Consider the following 14,052-nt stretch of genomic DNA (forward strand, 5'->3'; position numbering starts at 1 on the left):
GTTGTTATTGGTGATGATTATTGAGGCTCCTTGATTACTGGGCCAGTGCAGAGGCATCACATATTAACTTCCTATCTGGGAATACCTTACCCCATTCCCTGTCTTGAGAGCCCATCTGCATTGGCTTTGCTAACCCCACTGTGGTGCTGAACTGTCATATCATACGCTTGCAACACTAGGGTCCACCTTAGTAACGGAGCATTTTGCTTGTTGGCTTGATGTAGCCATGTTAAGGGATTCTGGTCTGCAACTACAGTGAATTTCCTTTCATACAGATAAGGCTGAAGTTTCTGCAGTGCCCACACTATGGCTAGGCATTCCTTTTCTACAGCTGCATAGCATTCCTCCCTGGGTTGGAGTCTATGACTAAGAAATACCACTAGGTGCTCTTCTCCCTCTGAGGAAACCTGGCTAAGTACAGTGCCCACCTAATGATCTAAAGCATCCACCTGCACAACAAATTCTTTGCTGTAATCTGGACTGACTAACACAGGGGGTCCTCCCAAAGCTCTTTAAGCTTCTGCAATGCCTGCTCACATGCTGGGATCCACAATATCCTGTCTGGCATGTTTTTCTTTGTCAGGTCTGTGAGGGGAGCAGCTATGGTACTATAATTGGGGACAAACTTTCTGTAGTACCCCACTATTCCTAAGAATGTCCTCAACTGCATTTTGGTAACAGGGGAAGGCCATGCCTGAATGGCTTCCACTTTGGCTACCATGCTGTCCCTAAGAATGCCCTCACCTGCTTTTTGGTAACAGGGGTAGGCCATGCCTGAATGGCTTCCACTTAGTCAGGTTCTGGCCTGATCTTACCACTCCTCACTCTATGTCCCAGGTAGGAGACCTCTGCCATACCCACCAGACATTTGCTGGCTGTAGATGGCAATATCATCTACGTAAGCAAAGGTAAAATTTCCTGCTCCTGCTAGGATACAATCTACCAGCCTCTGGAAAGTCACTGGGGAATTTTTCATCCCAAAGGGCATCTTCAAGAACTCATATAAGCCAAAAGAAGTCACAAAGGCTGACCTATCTCTAGCACTGGGAGTCAAGGGCAGCTTCCAGTAACCCTTGGTAAGATTAATAGTGGTAAGATACTTAGCCCCACCCAGCTGCTCTAGGGTTTCATCTGTCCTAGGCATGGGGTAAGCATCTGACTCTGTGTGACTATTTAATTTCCTGTAGTCCACATAGAACCTTGTCCTGCCATCCTTCTTTGGTACCAGCACCACTTGGGAGGCCCAGGGATTGATGGACTCCTGAATTACCCCTAGTTCCCTTGGAGTCTGTTTGACTCTCTCAGTCAGCCTATAATGGGGATGCTTAATAATCTTTGGGGTCCTTGGGTTCCTGTATCTACATTGTGCTGCACCAGGTGAGTGCACCCTGGTTTCCCAATGAACATGCCCCCAAACTCCTGTAACACTGCTCAGATTTCTCAAACCTGGGTAGGGGATAGTTGCTGAGACATTGCTACCCCTTCCACATACGCGTCAGTCCGAGCCTCACTGAGAGCAGTCACCAGATCCCTCTCAGACTCCTCCTGCCATCCACTGTAAATACCCAGCACAAGGGCCTTCCTATCATGGTAAGGTTTCACCATGTTAACATAGTACAATTTGTGCCCCTGCCTCCTGCCTAGCAGTTCCACCATGTAGTTAATATCACCTTCCTTACTACCTGGTAGGGTCCTTCCCAGGCTGGCTGCAGCTTGTTGTGTCTGACAGGAATAAGAACCATTACCTGCTGCCCTACAGCATATTTTCTAGCTCAAGCATTCCTGCCATACTAGACCTTTTTCTGCTGTTGGGCTTCTGACAGATTTTCCTGGGCCAAGCCCATGATTCCCTGAGCCTTGTCCTGAAGTTTAGGACATATGCCACTACAGACTCCTTGTGGAATTTACACTCACCTTCCTGCTCATCTCAAATCAAATATAGAGGTCCCCTCACTGTTATGACCATACAGCAACTCAAAGGGTGGAAAACATGTGGATTCCCGGGGAACCTCTTTGTAAGCAAACAACAGATGTGGCAAATATTTGTCCCACTCCCTCTTAAACTGGTTTGCAAATGCCTGTGGCATCATCTTGAGTATAGAGTTTAACCTCTCAACATGAACATTAGTCTGGGGATGGTAAGGGGTGGCCTTTAACTGATTCACATCACAGTATTTCCACAGACAAGCCAGCAAGTCTGATGTGAAACTGGCACCTCTGTCAGTCAGTATTTCTTTTGGAAAACCTACCCTGCTGAAAGTTGCTAACAAAGCATTTGCCACCTTTTCTGCCTCATTAGAGGACAGTGCCACTGCCTCAGGGTATCTCATAGCATAATTTACTACCACTAGGATATACTTCTTCCTTGTGGAACTTGGGGTCCTCAGAGGCCCCACAATATCCACTGCTACCCTCTGAAATGGCTCCTGAATCACAGGCAAAGGCATCAAAGGAGTTTTCACCTTGTCTCCTTTCTTGCCTACCTTTTGGCACTGCTCACAGGTCCTGCAGTACCCTGTTACATCTTTAGGAATCCAAGGCCAATAAAAGTTCTGCATAAGTCTCTTTGTACATTTTATGCCCATATGACCTGCAAAGAGAATATCATGGGCTATCACTAGAAGTGCCAGTCGGTAGGCTCTGGGCACTACTAACTGCTGTATTCTCTCACCCTGTAGCCCTCCCCGAGGGTAAAACTCTCTATACAGTAACCCTTTTGTCTCAGTATACAGAGTCCCCTTTTCCTTGCAAATCAGGTGCCTCACTAACTACCTTCCTCAGGCCTTGTAATGTAGGGTCTGAGAGCTGAGCCTGTCTCAACTCTCTCTTGGTAACCTTTCCTAGCTCCCCTTCCACAGGAAGTCTGGTATTCTCTCTCAGCGGTGCCTCTCTGTCAGCCTGGGTACTACTACTCGGGTCTATATTATATTCTCAAAAGCCAACAATGTCGAATCTGACATTGTCGACACGAGAATATCAAATGCTCAGAATCTTGAGCGTGTAAACAGAAATCTCTGTAAGGGGGAGATTACTATTTACTGCAATGTAGTGGGGTCTCAGATTTGGTATATTTAAGTGGCAGGGTGTGGGGGGCATAGCCCCCTTGTAGGGGGGTGCAGGGAAACATGCCCCCTCCTTAAACCCGTTAGGGTACTTTTTTCTTTTTTTTTTTGTGCTTTTATAAGATTGATGTTTGAAGACATCGACCATATGGTGTCGACCATATGTTGTTCGATGTTTTCAAACGTCGATCTTATAACATAGATCCTACTACTCACCTCTGCCCTTGCAGTCAGTCTGTCCAAGAGAATGTCAGTACCCAGAAGCAGCTGTGTCTCACACTTAGTCTCACTGCTACAGGATAGCTCCCTCCCTAAAGTAACCACCTCACCAGTCCTGGCTGCGTGTGCAGTTTGGGGACTCCCCCAGGTTACTAGACCCACATGCTTGTCTTCAAGCCTGACTGCATGCACACATGATACTACATTATCAAAATTATTCCCTATCAGGGCATCTGCAGGGATATCTTCAAACACACCTATGTGCTGTCTTCCTTTTCCACCCTCCCAGTTAAGGTGAACCCTAGCCAAAGATATTTGGATTGGGGTCCCCCCTAAAGCTCTGACTGGAGTAAACTGCCCAAGCAAGTAGTGCTTCTCTGTAACCATTACAAGCTTCACAATGGTTAAGTCAGAGACTGTCTCTTTCTCTCTCTCTCTCTCTCTCTCTTAACAGTGGCCTCTTTCCCAGCCACTAAAATAGGATATGTACCCTTGTTTTGTTGAGACAACTTACTGCTGGCGTTTTGTCATTCCCACTTACTAGCTCTTTCACCTTCTGTTTTCTATCTTGCCTCTGTGGACATCTATATGCTAAAAGGCCCCACAGGTTGCATTTAAAACATTTAACCCTTGGTCCTGGACTAGTGGCTTCCCCTACTACTGGCAGACTCTATTGCGGCAGTCTGGGCTACCCACCATGGGTTCCCTTAGGCCCATGAGCAGCACTGGGTATCCCTTTCCTCTGCAGTGATGCCCTACTAGCTAGGTATAGGTCTTCCTTCTTCCCCAACCCATCTGCAGTATTGCATTGTCTATCAGCTAACCAGATTCTCATATCCTCATACAAAGTGCTAAGGACTTGTTCCCTCAAAAAAAGCTCTGCCAGCCCTTCAAAAGTGGTGACCTGACATCCACCTATGAAAATAAGTGCTTAGATCAGCAACATATTCACACACACTTTCATCTGCCTTGTGTCTATGCTTAGGAAACGTTTTCCTATAAGCTTCAGGTGTTAACTTAAAGCATTCTAAAAGACGGTTCTTTACAATATTATATTTTAAGCAGTCAGTATCAGGCAATTTAGAAATAGCAGTTACAGCTTTACCATGGAGTAAGGAGGTCAGGAACTATACTGAGAGCCCTTGGTCTACATTATACTGTTTACATACCTTCTCAAACACATGAATGAAACTATCAAAATTATTCCCCTCTGTAAATTATGGGAGAAATTTACTGACCTTTGTTGCTTCTGGGGTTCAGTTACTCCCTTCCCCATTACGTCCATGACTCTGACAAAGAGTCAGCATTTCCTTTTCATGTTCCCTCTGCCTCTCCTTCTTCTCCATCTCTAGACATTACAGTTTCTCATTTTCCTCATCCTCTAGATGTCTCAGTCTCTCTGCTGCTTCTATTTCCAAATGCTTGGCCTCCAGCTCAAGTCTCTTCAACTCTAGATGGATTTTAAGTCCTCTGTTGAAAGGTCGAGCTGTCCATTTTCTGAGAGTTGCACATCTCCAAGGCCAGCCTGGTTGTCCTCCTGATCACTGTGGTGCAGCTGTGCACAAAGCTATAATCATTTCTGCTGTAGTCAGGCTGGTATGCACCAGTCCTTTTGCCTGGCACATCTTAGCCAACTGGCTCTTTGTCAGCTTGCCATACTCTGCTGAATGCTTGCCTGCTGTCCCTGACTAACTAACAAAAAAAAAATAAAACAATTGTGATGTGAAACTCTAAATGTTCACTGCGTGACTGACAGAGTACAAATACCTTCAGTAACCACTGTGCACAGGCTACAGGAATTCAATATTCACATCACTATAAGCCAATTAATATGTAATGTGGCTATCTCACCACTGTCAACCAATTAATATGTGATGTGGATATCCCACCACTGTCCACCAATTAACACGTGATGTGGATATCCCACCACTGTCCACCAATTAATATGTGATGCCCCTGCACTGGTCCAATAATCAAGGAGCCTCAATCCTCCCCACTGACAACTAGGGGATATACACACTGGGAGGATGACAAGTACACACAGTAAAGTGAAATTTCCTTAAGAGCACATAGAGATCACAGTAAGTCTGTGGCTGGTTTCTCCCTCTTTCTCCAGATCCCCAGTATGACTCCCCACTGGTGCAGCTATAGGCTTAAGATCTCAGCTGATGGGCCAAAGCCAAGACCTTCAGCACCCTCTCTGTCCAACCAGTGCTTCATGTCCCTGACCAAGTAGCTGACACATACACACTTTGAGATTTGGTTTATATACAAACACACCTGGGGAAGGCTGGTACAGGTTTACTAGCTATGCCCCCTTCTGTCCAGACAATAAAGTAGTTTCTACTGCCACCAACCCCTACTTATCAGCTACTATAAGGCCCTTACAAAGGGTACCCAATCCTACTGTGTAATGTTACTATTATCCAAATGGTAGTCTGATCAAGACTTGCAAGGCTATTTAGGAGTGGCCTGAACAGTGTCACCAAATACATATGCAAGTACTCTAAGAGCTTAATTATGTATCACAAACATCAGCCACAAAGATAGGTTTAAATAAATTTAATAATAAATAATAAAAGGACAACGCAATACTCAATCAACACAGTAACTTCAGAGTTCAAAATCCCAGGAAATATTTTAAAACAGCAGGACAGTCTCAAATAAATACAGAAAACATCTAAACTAATCTTTACTATATTCCTATCTATATCAAAGAGAGATACTATGCCCTAAAGGACTACCATCCCATCAGTCTGACAAGCCTGATCTGCAAAGGCATGGAACGCATTATCATGGAACTTATAAACAAAGACAATGGCAACCTCCAGACACTGAACCCCACCCAGTCTGGGTTTGTGAAGGGCCGATCGTGTCTCCTGAATCTGATTGACTTCTTCGAATCAGTCTCCAGAGCTGGTGACAAGGGTAAGGCGGTCCACACAGCCTATCTGGACCTCGCCAAGGCCTTCGACACCATCCCCCACTCTGGAATCATAGATAAACTTACTAAGCTGGGCATAAATCCCTACGTCACTTGATGGGTTGCCAACTGGGTTACTGACAGAACCCAGACTGTCAAAGTAGCCGACTCCAAATCCAGCTCCAGAAAAGTGACAAGTGGAGTACCTCAGGGTTCAGTCCTGGGACCACTCTTGTTTGGCATCTACTTCTCTGAAGTACAGGCCAACACTAAGGGACTCTGGCTAACAACGTTTGCAGATGACTGCAAACTGGGAGCCATTATTGAATCCCCAAATGATGTGGATATTCTACATAAGGGCCTTACGGAAACAGATGCCTGGTGCCAGAGCCATGGGCTCAAGCTTAATGCCAAGAAATGTATAGTTATCCCCTTTGGAAAAAAACATGTACCCATGAACTACCACATAGGTGGCAGGACACTAAACACTGAAAGTGTGATGAGGGACTTAGGGACACAAGTGGACAGTGGTCTCACTTTCGATAACCACATCGTCACACCAGTCAGGAAATCCTTCTACGTGGCACACCTCATCACTAAGGGCTTTTCATCCAGAAAAAAGGAGGTCATTGTCCTACTGTACTCATCCATCATTAGACCCATTATAGAGTATAATGCCCCATTTGGTATGTACCTCACAAGACATCTGCAACAGTTGGAAAGGCCACATAAATACCGCACTAAAAGAATCACAGGCCTAAAGCAGATGCCATATGCTGACCATCTAAAAAAACTCCAGCTATACTCTGTGGCATATTGTCTACTCAGAGGTGATCTCTGCTTAACATACAAGGCCATGTCAAACCCTGAGCTGTTGGACATGCTCCACTTAAAGAAATCCCAATCCCTCAGAGCCACACACTCTGGGGATCTAAACCTTATCATCACAATGAACAAAACATGCTGGAGGGATAGGTTCCTGACCCAGAGACTCCCCATACTCTGGAATAGACTGCCCATACATGTCAAGCAGAGCACCTCATTGGCCCTCTTCAAAAGGAACCTTGATGATTGGATGGGAGATAGGAAATTCACCCCGGGGATCATGTCAGTCACCCTGCTAGACAGGGGCCCAGAGAAGTAAATATTGTGAGAAAAAACTTTCCAGGGAATTGTTATGGCTAGGCTTGCATAGGCCTAAGAGATGATAGCCTAGTACCAACCTATGAACCTATGAACCTATAAATCTTACAGACAGGCAGGTGCAGATAGGTTGCCAACTGGCTCACTGACAGAACCCACACTGTAAAAGTTGCAGACTTCAAATCTGACTTCAAAACCAGTGAAAAGTGAAGCACCACAGGGTTCAGTCCTGGGACCTCTCCTGTTTGGTATCTACTTATCTCAAGTACAGGCTAACACAGAAGGCCTCTGGCTAAAGAAGTTTGCAAATGACTGCAAAACAGGAGCCATAGTCGAGTCCCCAAATGATGTGGACATCCTACAGTAGGGCCTCACTGAGACAGATACCTGGTGTCAGAGCCATGGTCTGAAGCTCAATCTCAAAAACTGCATTGTCATCCCCTTTGGTAAAAACTCTGTACCCATGAACTACCACGTTCAGCATCTACTTAACATCAAATGTGTGATAACAGACCTTGGGACCCAGGTGGACAGTAGTCTCTCCTTTGATAATCACATCACCACAGTAGTCAGGAAGTCCTTCTATGTGGCACACCTTATCACAAAAGTGTCCTCATCAAGAAAAAAAGAGGTCATTGTTCCCATCTATTTGATACTCATAAGACCCATTATAAGAGTACAATGCCCCTTTTGGAAGGTACCTCACAAGACATCTGCAGCAGCTGGAAAGGCCACAGAAGTACCTCACAAAGAGGATTACTGGCCTCAAACATATGCCGTACACTGACTGTCTCAAAAAACTCCAGCTTTACTCTGTAGCATATCACCTACTCCGAGGTGATCTCTGCCTAACATATAAAGCTATGTCAAACCCAGCGCTGTTGGACATGCTACACCCAAAGAAATCCCAATCCCTCCAAGCTACATGCCCTAGGGACCTAAACCTTATCACCACAATAAACAGGACATGCTGGAGGGATAGATTCCTGTCCCAGAGACTTTCTATATTCTGGAACAAGCTAACCATCTATGTCAAGCAAAGTTCCTCATTAGCACTCTTCAAGAAAAATCTTGATGAATGGATGGGAAATAGGAAATACACCCCAGGGATCACTTATGTGGCTCTGCTCGACAGTGGCACAGGAAAATAACTTTCTTGGGTAAGCCAGGAAACCTTGTTGACTAGGCTTACTTAGGCCTTGGGCCAAAATCCTAGCACCTACCTATGAACCTATGATGATGATGAGTGGATGTTCTTGCTAGGTCCAAGACAAAATACAAAATGCCCTGTCTCTCTCTGATAGAGTTCCTAGATTAATTTCAAATATTACTGCTGGGTTAGCTTGGATGACATCACTTTTTGTCACTTGACTTCAGTTCACAGGCTAAAATAGGAACTAACAGAATTTAACATCTCTGTGTTAAAATACATATCTATCAAATGTTTGGAGGTCTTGGAATTCGTAAAACAATAAAACACTTTTTACATTTTAAGCCTAGTAATTATCTTTCAAGACAATACAAAAACTTCTAGCTCTAGGCATTGTGTCTGCTACACTGAAGAGAGAGAACTTTTATAGCACAATCATAAAGCAATCAAATTTCAACTTATTTTCCGCTCTAAGTCAGCAGGGCATGTTTTGGTTACATTTTAGCTCAGTACATAACAGTTCTGTATAAATAATATCAATATTCACAAATAACAGAATTATTTACAAAATTCCAGATAGCTCGTCTGACAATATTTCCCTATTTCATAGACACTTCATCATCAAACTGCTAGAATATGGTGTAAGACAAGTATTAAGGAATGTGATGGAAGTTCATAGTTGTGCGTTATGTTCATAGGTTCATACTAGGCTATCTGCCCAAGGGCATTTATAAGCCTAGCCCATAGTTATTTGGCTTTCGCCACCCCTTTAGTTTGAATAAAACTATGCCCATTATTTTGCTGTGCCTCTGTCAAGCAGTGACACTGAAGTAATCCCTGGGGTATATCTGCGATCCCCCATCCATTGGTCAAGATTCCTCTTGAACAAGGCCAGCGAGGTGCTCTGCCTCACATGTACCGGGATTTTGTTCCACAGCATAGGGAGTCTCTGGGTGATGAATCTGTCCCTCCAGCACGTTCTATTAATAACCGTGTCAAGGTTTAAGTCTCCCGCCCTTGTGGTTCTGAGGGATCTAGATTTTTTGAGGTGAAGCATATTCATCAAATCAGGGTTTGACATGGCCTTATATGTCAGGCACAGGTCACCTCTGAGCAAGCGGTATGAGACTGAATAGAGCTGGAGTTCTTTCAGTCGGGCAGCATAAGACATATTTTTGAGACCCTTTATCCTTTTGGTAGTAGTAGTAGTAGTAGAAAAATTAGAAATTGCAGGATAAAAAAAATTATTCTTCACAAAGAGTATGCAACAATTATGAAGAATCTATGGGAGAAACATCCTTTGACAATCAACTGCACTTGGTCCAGCTTGACATGATTGGTGAAAGGTATAATTATCTGAATAACTCAGAGGCTATTCTCTCACTTAAACAGATAGTCAGTACTTGGTAGTTGGAGACCTGATCACCCATACTTCCAAAAGATAACAATAAACGAATACAGGCTGAGACGATAAAAACAAAACTTGCTTTAACAACCCTAATATACAATTTAGCAAGCAAATAGTTACTCTACCCTTCTTTTATAAGCTTCAGGGTAAGAGTATAATTAATTTTTTAAGTAAATTATATCTGTAGTTCTGTGTTTTATAATTAACATGTTATGACATAATTTTGTTAGACTGATTTAATTTTTTATGCGTATGGGACAAAGAGCTTCTACCTTCTTTTCTTCAGTGCTTGAATGTTAAGCAGTATCATTTGCACTCTACTGCTAAATTTTTAGAGCTCTCATTTTTTTGTTACTTCTGCTTATAAGGTACATTCCAGATTATTTTGAAAACCCACAGGTGTAATAGAATTTATTGATGCTTCTAGTAATCTTAGTGATTCATTGTCAAATTGGGAAATGCTTGGGGCTACAAGAGCCTTTAGCAGAAGGGATGATTCTTTCTTGAAAGTGCAAACTATTATTGATATGTTTGCTAATTACAGTCCTTCATGTGTTGAATGGGCGTTTGGCACAGTGTCATATATGGAGTCTGTTAAGAGAGCCAGTAATTACCAGCATAATAAAAAAAATCCTTGGCTAATAATTATTACAAGCAGGAAAATATTTGTTTTATAGGTTCATACTAAGCTAATTGCCCTTGTGAGCCATTATAAGCCTAGCTAGTGATCCCTTGTCAAACTCAAACCCTGCACTTTGTGTATGTAAGGCAACCACCTTAACCATTAGGCCACCCTCACAACCCTCTTTTGTGTTAGAATTTAGTGTTACTTCAATTTTAATTAATGTAGATATAATTTACCAAGTACTTCTCATAAAAGGGAACACAGTCTGTCATATATGTTAAGACATAATGATTTTACTTGTACTGATGTAGTCATATCACTAATAAAGGCACCATGGCTTGCAGTCCTTGTATTTGTTGTTTTAATATTGTACCTTACTTCTCCATGATTAATTGCATCAAATGTACAGCTTGTGGACTGCAAGTATCCTTGCAACTTGTTTTATGTGGGAGAACCTAAAACTAAGTTCTGTGATAAGTTGAGGTAACATTTGAGATATATCAGAACTGGTAAACTGATTACTGCTTTGGAGAACATTTTATCATGCAACATGACAAAATTCCTAATGTATTATTATATGCTGTTTTGTTGCAAGGTACAGTTAAGTCAGCTAGAAATCATTTGGTTAAACAAAAATCTTTATATAAAGAAAGTATTTGCATTTTAATTTATAAAATATTGGTTCCTAATGGACTTATTAAGGTAATTAATTGAAAGTATTTAATTCAATGTCTTTTATTGTTTAATTGCTTTTTAGTGTGTGTGTGTGTGTGTGTGTGTGTGTGTGTGTGTGTGTGTGTGTGTGTGTGTGTGCGCGCGCACATGTGCCTTCTGTGAAGGTTGGGCGCCAGGCTGGCAACTTGACACCGTAAAAACTTCACTGCCAATCAATCTGCAGACCAGTGATCCACTGTGGCAACCCCTATCAAGAGAAGCCGAAAGACATTGCTATATTGTGTGTGTTTTTAACTGATGTCAATGTGACTTCCTTTGAAGGAATTCATACCAAGGCACTGGAACTAGTTCAATAAATAAGAGTGATCTGCTTTATCTTGTATTTTCTTTCTTTAGTTTTAATTTGTAATAGAATGAATTATACTAATTTCATATTGGGGGTCCCAGAGGAAGCTATCAATTTTGTTGGATATGTGAGTTATGAAATCTAGTGATCTCCTCATGCTGGTTATATGTATTATTGCCATCGCCAATATCTTAGTTACCAAGACTGTCCTTTTTAGAAACCCTAATTGCCTAAATATCGACTTTAGAGATTATACCCAAAGAATGATGTCCTTCCATGATCAATATTGCAGTATTAATAATCTATAGGGTATCCTGCCAAGGACAGCCATACATCCAGCCAGCATACCAAAGTGTAGGTGCCTTCACCTAATGTCATAATTCTGATGTATGACCTCAGCCAAATGGAGACAGTGGTACAAAAAAAAATGGAAGGACAAAAAATTCTTCACAACTTTCTCACTGAACTCTCGCTCCATCATTAGTTTATCAGCTGTATGATTTGTGCCTTTTCCTTTGGGATTAGGCAGAGAAGTTTTCCTGTCAGAGGTCTTTTTCTTTTTTCCATATTCAAAAGTTTTGCACGTTATTGAAGAGAGATAAATGTGATTGTGGGAGGCAGATTTCTCACAACGATAATCATATTAAACATTTATTTTGTTTGGGTGCTGAGCACGATTACAAGGTTGTGCTGTCAGGCACTGTTCATAAGACTTTGCATAGTCATCTACCTTCTTTAAAAACTTATCTTGAGAACCAGGAACCTAAAGCTCTTGGTCAAGTTAAGATGGTGTCTGAGTTTTTGGTAGCTGTTACCCCTTCTACACTAAAAATAAAGTCAAAGAAGTTTAAATTGGAGACTTCTGCTGCAGAGACAGACCCAGGCATTTCCACTGTCACTTAATGAAACCTTGGATCATCCAGCTTCTTCTGCTATTGCTGCTGCTCCCACTATCACAACCCTGTTGGAGGCCCCTATGGTGCAGCCATCCTGCAAGCCCATCAATCAAGTCAGACCAGTCATCCACTTTGGCCAAGAAGGGAGAACAATGGCTTATTATTCCTAAATGACTGGATGAAATATCTCAAATCTTACTTAGGGAAGAAGCATGTTGATTGTGGTATTTCAGGGCTCAGGACCTCTACACTTAGTAAGAACAGACACCAGAATCTAAAAAGAAACAGAAGACTGAAGACATGTTTTCTCTCCTGTCTGTGAGGGTCCCCCAGCAGGAATTATAGAGTTTTTAACATCAATATTTCTCTAAGAACTCCTCTTACTTTAGTGCCACTGCTACCTGTCCACTGTTTTCCTCTTATTCTCTAAGGAGGCATAGGTAGGAATATAAGGGTGAATAAGAATCTGATTCATTTGGGGATGATTCTTCGGCTGACTCATCCCAAATTCATTCATGTGTTACTTATGCTTCTGAGGAAAAATATGCTTTATCTCTTGATTTCCCTATGGAGAGCTTTCCTTTGGGAGCATGATTATAAAGATGATGCAGCATTTTCACATGGAAGATTCTCAGTTATCCAGATGTGAGATATTATGCTCTATTCTGCTTAGTTACACCTATTTCCAGCAGAGCATATCATCTCTTCTGGATATCAACAGAGACATTATGCATTTTTTAGTCATTCTCATTTAAAGCAGAGCATAATATTTCTTCTGATATCCAGAAGCATGTTATGCTCTGCTGTAAATGGGCATGCCTAAGCCTTCAATTATTCACCTGTTTTAGAAGCCTTGTTGGATACCTTCTCCACTGCTTCTCTGAATACTGAGTCTTGGCCACCAGCTCTTAAAAAGTCTGAGCAATTTTACAAGGTCACCAAGCTCAAATAAATCCACAAACCACTGAAAATTCAAAAAAGGAAGTTCAGCACAGGCAAAATAGAGACCAAAACAGTATATTGTGGATGCTTTCATCCACTTTCAGGTCAGAAGAAGTTTATGTTAATAAAGTGGATGAAAGCACTCACAATATAGATTCCACTAACCTTGACCTATATCAGGTGCCTTTATTTTAAAGGCCATCTATCACTCTACCACTTTGGTAAATGGCAACTTCAAACAAATGGGTTATAGCCATCACTCAGGAAAGATAAAAAATGGCTTGGAAGGCTCTACTTTGACATCTCTGAATGAATAAGATTTACTACAAATTGCTACATTTTGAGGCAGCACACATTGGTATAACATGTAAGTTTACATTTACTTGTGTGTTTTGCTACCAGTAATATTAATGGTTTTACTCTAAACCATTCCTCAGTGCTGTTAATAATACCACCAAGAGAAATACTTAAGTGAAATGAATACTAATATTGACATACAATTAACTTTTAAATGTATAATAAACAGTAGAACAATATAGTAGAACACATCTTTCAGTTTGATTTAACATAAATGATTGTATGCATCTGAAAAAAATCTCCAGAAGCTTCCAAATGTGAGCCAAAGGAAAACTTATACAGTCTCTCAGACTTGTATACAACTTT

This window comes from Protopterus annectens, chromosome 12.part0, assembly GCF_019279795.1.
Source record: "Protopterus annectens isolate FY-2018-M chromosome 12.part0, PAN1.0, whole genome shotgun sequence".
In the NCBI taxonomy this organism is placed as follows: Eukaryota; Metazoa; Chordata; order Ceratodontiformes; family Protopteridae; genus Protopterus; species Protopterus annectens.